The sequence below is a fragment of the Sander lucioperca genome, chromosome 8 (genome assembly GCF_008315115.2).
Source record: "Sander lucioperca isolate FBNREF2018 chromosome 8, SLUC_FBN_1.2, whole genome shotgun sequence".
Lineage (NCBI taxonomy): Eukaryota > Metazoa > Chordata > Actinopteri > Perciformes > Percidae > Sander > Sander lucioperca.
In genome coordinates this window covers 6,141,916-6,151,137 of record NC_050180.1, presented here as the reverse complement: position 1 = coordinate 6,151,137, position 9,222 = coordinate 6,141,916, and positions in this window count along the sequence as shown.

Here is a 9,222-nt window from a genome sequence, read left to right as displayed (position 1 = left end):
AGTCATCAGTTTCACGGCGAAAGGAAAAACTAGTGACTTAGCCTAGGTGTCATTAAGCAAGCCAGATACAGGGATGCATAGCAGCATTTATGAGTTTAAAATGGGGTCACACAAGCTGAACTTTGCAGACTCATATACATATCTAGGTTTCTATATTGATATGAATTTTAGAAAAGGTGTTAAGGTTCTTGCTGATTCAGCACGTAGAGCTTTGGGAGGAATCATTGGTAAAAGCAAGAATCTGAAAGATATAAGTTTACAAACATATTCTAAACTGTTCCAGGCTTGTGTGTGCCCGATACTTGATTATATTGTGGGGGTTAGAGGACTTAGAAATATATCTAATTGTGAATTAGTGCAAAATAGTGCCATAAGATATTTTGTGGGTGTGCACAAATATGCTCCAACATTGGCGATAGTGGGAGACATGGAATGGGAATCATGTGGGGCTCGTTGGAAAATATGTATGGCCCAGTTATGGAATCGGTAATTAGATATGGACGCAAATAGGTTGACGAGGAAAATATTTCTCTGGGATAAACACACTCTTGGTCCTTGGTCGAAAGATATACGCAAATTGTTTTGTAACTATGGGTTTGGTGAGTCGTTTCTTAATAATGAAAATGTGAATATTGGTTTGTTTAAAGAATCTGTGTTTGCTAAAGACAAAAAGCAGTGGGCCGACGATATATATGGGCTAAGCCAAAACTGCGTATTTTTGTGATGATAAAACCGGAATACGGCACAGAGAATTATGTTGTATATAATTTGTCAAAAAGGCAAAGATCTCTATGTGGTCAAGTGTGATCTGGGGTTTTAATGTTAGAAATTAGAATTAGAAAAATAGAAATTAGCCAGTTATCTTGAGAAAGCCTGGGAGAAGAGGAGAAAAAACTCTTTACCGAGATGATCTGTAGATGAGGATTTGTTGATTGTATACTGTGTGTGTGTGTATATATATGTGTGTGTGTATATATATACACTTGTACTCATGTATTTCTCCGAATGATTTGTATATGCGACCGGAAGACGTTTGCTAAATAAGTTTGTGGTGTCTTGTAATCCCATGTGGGATAGGCCAAATGTTTGCCATGACACAGAAATAAAATTAAACTAACAAACTATAATCGGATGTAATACTGTTTGCTGGCATTTTAGTATATTTCTTTTAATGTGCTGTACACAGTCCAGTATATAAATTTCCTTTCTGCTTTGAAGGTTCGCACTCCATCTGGCAACGTGTAAACTGATTTCTCTGTGTATCCAGTTGCAGGCAGAAGGCACTCCAAATGGTGACATGTTTCCATGTTTGACAATCATGGATGTATTAAGAGAACTGGATACAGCGTTTGGTGCCAAACCCCATTCCTTCCAATGAGAAATGCTTAGTAGCGCATGATGCAGTCATGAAGGTTAAAAAAATACCCGGATCTTCAGCGTTGACTGGCCAGTGACATCACACTGGACATGCGCACTAGTGACAGTTTGTTTGTGTTGTAGAAACAAGTATACGTGGAAAACTCAGGGTTAAACATGCTGTTCTCGTTGTTCCTCATCAGTTGAAATGCTTATCAAAATAAACGAGAGATGTATTTAGAGAACCAAGGAGATGTAATCATTATGTCGTGCTACTAGCTACCGCTAATGTGAGCTAATAGCCGATAGCTGGCAGTTTGGGTACAGAGGCATTACATCCACGTTACAGACTTTCCAGCATGCAGCCCTTGGGTGTACGCATTATAAAATAATACAAATGATGAATTGCAGCTATTATATCCATTATTACAGCTACAGTCAGTAACTCGGGAGAACCGTGGGTCTGCTCGCGTTCGTTATGTCGGGCTACTAGCCACCGCTAATGTGAGCTACTAGCCGATAGCCGGCAGTTTGGGAACAGAGACGTTAATAGCATTACATCTATCTTACAGTCTTTACAGCATACAGCCGTCGGATGTATTATAAGAAAATACTAATGCTGAATTACAGCCATTATATCCATTATTACAGCAACAGGTACTCGGGAGAAACCTCATATGAGCCTGCAGTGCAGGGCGGCCCGTGGGTCTGCTCACGTTCATTATGTGCGTTCATTATGCCTATTTAAATAACTCTGGAATTGGCTATTAGTGCATGTTAAAAAAATTCAAACATGATGGTTTAAACAAGGACAATTTAAGTGTTCGGACTGGTAAGTTGATGTACCCCCAAAACAATTATCCGCTGAAATTAAAATGTTTCTTTCGCCATGTAAAGTCTAGGGGGAAAGTCTTTCTGGGCCAGAGGTTTGCCAGACAGTGGCAATTCCACTGCCAGCCGGTAAGCCCATGGTTGCATCAAAGCCTGCCGCTGTTCCTGGGGGCTTGGTGACAATGGGCAACAGGCTTTAGCAGGAAACAAGACACCCGTTATATATTATTGATGGTCAGATTTTTTCCTGCAAGTGAGTAAGTAAACTTGACTTAAATTGTACTTTTAAAAAACATATTATAAAGTGCTTTGCAGAAATAGACAAAAGAAAAGGGGAGACAGACAAGAGGATATGTAAGAACAACCAGAATACCAGAATATATACATTTTGTATAATTTTGGGGAAAATGGCTGTAGGTTTTATAAAAATGTGCATTCTCTGACTACTTTAATACTATTACACATTCAGTATTTCATATATTATATGTAGCTGTCACTCCAGGCCATTGTACCGCCATATTTTCTGAAAAGAGTATAATCAGTTGTGACCTGTATTCAGTGGAACTCAAAATAAGATACCTGTCCAGAATCCTAGAGAAAGTGGTGTTAGCTGTTAGCTCCGTCGTTAGCTGTTAGCTCCGTCGTTAGCTGTTAGCTCCGCCGTTAGCTGTTAGCTCCGCCGTTAGCTTCGCTGATGTCTGAACCGAGGTATGAACCGAACCGTGACTTCAGTGTACCGTTCCACCCCTAGTGTGCATTCATGTCTGTCTGCTACGTCCTGCTATGCCCTGCTACGCATTGCTACGCCCAGCTAAGCCCTGCAACGCCATGAACTACTACTAGAACTACTATTTCTAGTCATAGTTCCATTATCTTTATTTTGACTATAATTGCCACTGTTCATCATACCCCCAACTGGCACCGGCAGACACCGCCTACCAGAGGTGGAAAGTAACAAAATCCATTTACTCACTTTACTGTATTGAGTAGTTTTGTTGTGTATTTTGTATTTTTCAAGTAGTTTTTAAAATCGGTAATTTAAAATGTACTTGATTACGTTTTGAGTGAAGTATTATATTTCGCTACATTACAAATCCCATCCATTACTGAGTAAAAAAATAAAAACTTTGACTAACGAAAACCAAAAGGAAGAAAAAAAATAAATAAAATGCCCGGAACCACTACAGTGAGGAATGATCAGCATCTAGGCTGCCTACCAGGCGCCAAGTCTTTCTGTAGGAGATTGAGAACGAGGTGGAGGTGGTTCAGGCGAGCGACGACGGTTCAGAGATTGTTTCAGTAGAAATGCTGAAACATTGAATTCTGCTGCTCAAAACGACAAAAATCCTTGGCCACATTTGAAAGTTTTTTTTAAATTCAAGAGGGCCAATAGTATCATCATGCAATGCCAGATGTGCCTGTCAAAGGTAACTGAACAGGCAGCATTCTATAACTCCACATCTAATCTGTGGAAGCATGTTTTGGTAAGTATTTGTGCATTGGTACTTCAAACAAAGTTTTCATGACTAATAGCAAATTGCCAATTAGCAAAACATGTTTCGTGGCATTGCTAATTTTGGTCTAGCACTAGCAACCCGTAGGACAAGGTATGTACTAGACCAGGGGTCACCAACCTTTTTGAAACTGAGTGCTACTTCATGGGTACTGAGTCATACGAAGGGCTACCAGTTTGATACACTCTTCTGAAAATAACAAATTTGCTCAGTTTGCCTTTAGTTATATATGATTATTAATGATTAATGATAGTCATCTATGTGAAGACACTGATTACGTTAATGATTTCTCACAATAATTATCAACAATGACTTAACAAGGTGGGAAACAGATAATGTCAATATTCAATTTTCATTTTTAGAACAGGCCTGAGGGCTACTCATGTGGTCCTTGGGGGCTACCTGGTGCCCGCGGGCACCGTGTTGGTGACCCCTGTACTAGACACTGGTTAAATCCCCCCCACCCCGTTTTACAGGGTTTTTGTATGTAACTAAGTAACTTTTACTTAAAGTACATTTTAAATGAAGTACGTATTACTTTTACTTGAGTAATTTTTCAGATAGGTAATTTCACTTGTACTTAGTAATATTTCATAAAAAGTATTGGTACTTTTACTTGAGTACAATATTTTAGTACTTTTTCCACCTCTGCCGCCTACCAAGAGCCTGGGTCTGTCCCAAGTTTTTCCTCGCCACTGCCGCACTAAATGCTTGCTCTTGGGGGAATTACTAGAATTGTTGGGGCTTTGTAAATTATAGAGTGTGGTCTAGACCTACTCTATATGTAAAGTGTCTAACTCCTGTTATGATTTGATACTATAAATAAAATTGAATTGAAATTGAATTCTTTCATGGAAAATGAGAGAAAATAAGAAGGTGACGAAGCGAGAGATGAAGCGACTGCTTTGTTATTGCAGGACAGAGTCACCTGTTACACAACAAAAATGTGTTTTGTTTTTTTACCTTTATAGCGTTTAAAACCTTTTTACAGTAACGTTATGGGACTCGCATGCCGCGACTGACGAGTCTGATAGCCGGTTAACGTTACATGATTGTCCACAGCAGGTTGACGTCGGGTTGCTTTTCTCCAAAAGTTATTTCGGACTCAACTTTTTGCCGCAGGCATGCAAAACAAACAGCAAGGCCTGCGTTTTTGCCAGACTGTTTGAGGGATGACTACTACAGATGCAGTGTGTGTGAATGAATACTCAGCCAGCGCCTCACTGTATGCACGACCGTACTATCTTTACCTTTACCAAATCGCCTGCAACGACACCAGGCTGCTACAGTATAACCATACAGACCTCTACACACATCAGACTGCTCGCTTGTAACTCAACATTTCTCCGTTCTAGGCTGAGATGGACGACATAGTGCGGCATAAATTAGCCAGCGGCTAGCTGACATTTAGCAAGTAGCTTAATCCCGACAAAACGCCACGGTGAATTTCAGCCTGCATGCACGTTTTTTTCAAAAAAACGGATATTTGAATCCTAAAATTGATAGTCGAACACCTACCCATCGGATGCAAACTCGTAGTGGAGGTTAGGAACAAACCACCAGTATCGTTGTATGGTTTGGAGGACTTGTTTGACAAAAGTTTGATAACCTGCCACATCATGTATAGTTAAGGTAGTTTAGGCAACTAACTGGTTAAGGTTTTGAAAAGCTCATGCCCATAATAAGGGTAAGTGATGTCAGTCTTGACATTTGACAGATTAGCATTGTAAACCCAACATGTCCACGCACAGGTAAGGTTAACCTTCCAGTTTGAAAAAAAACAACCAAACTAAAGCTAAGCTAGGTATGATAGCAGCATGCAGTAATAGGTCCATAAAGCAGTGTCAGGCAAGATGGGCTTGGAGCTAATCGGTTGGCCCAAAAAGCCAAGATCAGAAGTCTGAATATGAAAAAGAGTGTTCAAATCACAGCCACAGCGTAGAGGAGAAACTATTGGGCAAAACAGTACACTAAAGCAAAACCAGATTAAAAGGATAATCCCCGGTCACCCAACCTTTCTGCCTCCAAACAGACCATCTTGTCATCTGGACCCCCTGGGGTGAACAAATTACCATTTTCCAGAGACACAGCTCTATTACCTACACTATATAGTGTAAGGGAGATGAAAAGATTGTAATCCTGTACTCAGGAAGCCTGACGCAGGACTTCCAGTACTGTTGTTACATTTTCCCATGAACTAGGCTAAAGCCTTTTTTCCCCCCCATTCTTTTTTTTTTTGTAAAAGTACATGAACTTTAAAGAAAATAGAGAAATCGCCATAGACTGTAAATAGAATGGACCAACAGATCCCGTTGATCTGGACGGAGACCAGTGAAGGATATTAGAAGCACTTTTCCGGTGATGGCTGAGTGTTACTGAGCAGCCTCCAACTGAAAGAGACGACGTAGATGTGTCGTGAGCAACGTGTCTGAAAGTTGGAAGTCTTCTGGTAGCTGTGCCAAGAGAAATCTCAATCATTCCCAATCTTACAGAGACAGAGAGCGTAGGTATATGGAAGGAGATAACATAGGCACAGGCTAATTATTGATCACTAAAATGCTAGTTAACATTAGTAATTAAACTTAAACAGCTAATGGAAGTCGAAAACTGCCTGCGACCTTCTCCTGTACTATATGGTAATTTGTCTACTATGCGACAGTACGTCCCGTAGTTATGACACAATCGTTAGCCTATTTTTATAAAAACGTCTGCTACGGAGCCATAACGTGAGATACAAGGTAATGGAGCCTTTTATACATTGTCGTGTTTCTTTAGAAATAAACAATGGACAAAGAGTCTTTAAACGCTTGAGATGTAAAGTTATTCTCTGTCAAAGTGGTGTCAAAATGAATGGCAGTCAATGGGATGCTAACGGGGGGTGATCGTTTGGTAGCATCAAAATGGCGCCATAGGAGGTTTGAGCTCTGAAGCGAAGCTTACCCCCTTGGAAATCACACGGTTGACCATTTGATACTGACATTTCTGTGAAAGATGAAAGACTTGGGGTGAAAGGGGAAATATGTGGGGCCATTTGCAATAGTTGGCCTGTTGCACAAATACATTGCTTCCTTATATTTGATCCATACGACAACAGAATGTGATGCGTGTACCTGTCTAAATCAAAACTTAAATAAATCAGCTTAACACAAAAAAAGAGAGGGAAACAAATCCAGCTGAGTACCAGAGACACACTACATTTACTGATCGAGACCTCATCAGAGATGAGATAGACACGGTAAGCACTGCATCTTTAGTAAAGTTCAAACACAAACTAAGTTGGACAAATGTCAGTGGACTTATGGCGGCCTGCCTCTGTGGCTTGAAAAGGAAACACTGACATCAAGTGGCCAGACATATTATTACACATACTGCACACAGACTACTACAGAAACTTATAGTACAGTCAAGTAACTGCAGACACCAGACCGTTCAGTAGTATATTAATTAGCCTAAATAGGCAACACTTTGCTCCCAATGTGCTGTTCTACTAGCTCCAGGTATTGATTACATAGGTCATTAGAGCAGAGATCAACACTTTGTACAGCAAAGCAAAATGGGAGACCGAGCTTAAGCAAGCTCTCTCCCTGGAATCCTGCCTTCTCAAGCACACAGTAACTTCCTCCAATAGCTGGAGAGAATTCAAATGGAAAATGGTAGCAAGATACTTTAGAACGCCACACATAACAGGAAGGTAGTAGGGTTGCACGATATTGACAAAATGTGATCATGTGATATCAATGATGAATATTGCGATATCGATATTAATTTCGATATTTTTAAACACGTGTGAAATTACAAAAGTTACGGGAAAACGCATCAAAATAGATTCATAACAAATAAAACAAGTTGTCTTACAGCACAAGGTTTATTTCAACTGACGGTCATATTGGACTGGTCCAACATGAATAAATAAATAAGGACCATGTCTACAGAACAGGACATGTTTTACTGGTTGGACAGTATCAAATATATAAATAAATAAAGAGAACAGGACATGTTTTACTGGTTGGACAGTATCAAATAAATATATAAAGAGAACAGGACATGTTTTACTGGTTGGACAGTTTCAAATAAATATATAAAGAGAACAGGACATGTTTTACTGGTTGGACAGTATCAAATAAATATATAAAGAGAACAGGACATGTTTTACTGGTTGGACAGTATCAAATATATAAATAAAGAGCATGTCTACAGAACAGGACATGTTTTACTGGTTGGACAGTATATAATAAATAAATAAATAAATAAATAAAGAGAACAGGACACAACTTCTCTTTCTCTTCTCTGATTTGTTCCGTTTCGTTGTCTCTATCTATTTCTTTACTTACACTGTCACTCTGTCTAAATATGCACACACGTGGTACGCTCCATAGGGTTTGTCACGTAGTGGACCCGTGCACTGACGTGGACCAACATGTGCAAGTGGCACGGTACCTGGCCAATGAAATGATGATCATTATAGCGTTTCAAGAGGGCTCTAAATCATACACAACTAAGCCACACAGCCAGCGCTCCACAATATAAACAAATATATTGCTTTCTTATTGCGACACTTTCGATATATTGCGATGACGATACTGAGTCAATATATCTTGCACCCCTAGATATAATATTGCGCAACGTGATACTGCGATAACGATATTGAGTCGATATGTCTTGCACCCCTAGAAGGTATAGTTCTTCAGCAACAAGTTGCTGCTGGAGGAATTGCGGAGAAACCGACTCAAACTTTGTCCACACCTTTTGGTCCTGTGGGAAACTTAAGAAATACTGGGATGATATCTACTCAGCATTGGTCGATATTTTTACGATAGAGATCCCTAAGGGTCCGTTGTTTGCTTTGTTGGGAGTCACCCCTGATGGTTTTGAACATTTTTCAAATTTGGATATCGTTTCAAAATCGGAAATCAAATGAACGAAAACGTACACCGGCCCAATTACAGTAAGTACATGAAAACTTCACTGTTGCATGAAATGTCGTTTGTGTTCAGCCTACATCATCAGTTTCTATCATCTAAAGTGAAACAAGAGGCCAAGCCAGCCTGGCAGCGAAGCTGCAGCCAGATGCTCCTCACCTGTGTTTCCCAGCAGCCAGCTCCCCCTGCTGTCCATACGGTGCCTCTGCACCCCTTTTGGTTCAGACCCTCCCACCAGCCTTTGGGCCACGCCTCCACTTTTGACATTCTGTCAGTGGAAAAGCAGGGTTTCCCGCAGAAAATGTGTTAGTTAAGGTGGTAGGTTAGCCATCTGACCGGGGGGGGGTTGCCCGACAACTCTTCTCCAAAACAGCTGTGAGATAACAGAGCTCAGCCCATAGCTTCACACACTCCAGCAGATAGTATGAAATAAAAACAGGACACGTCATTTCACTGTGTGTAACTACGCTAACTAACCGTGTGTTGTGAACCGTGTGTAGTGATTAAAAAAAAACGGACAACAGCTGTGTCTCAAAGACCGGGCAGCAGCCGGGATGTTGAGAATCCACGAGAGAGGTGATGATAGTTCTAGTCACTTCGTC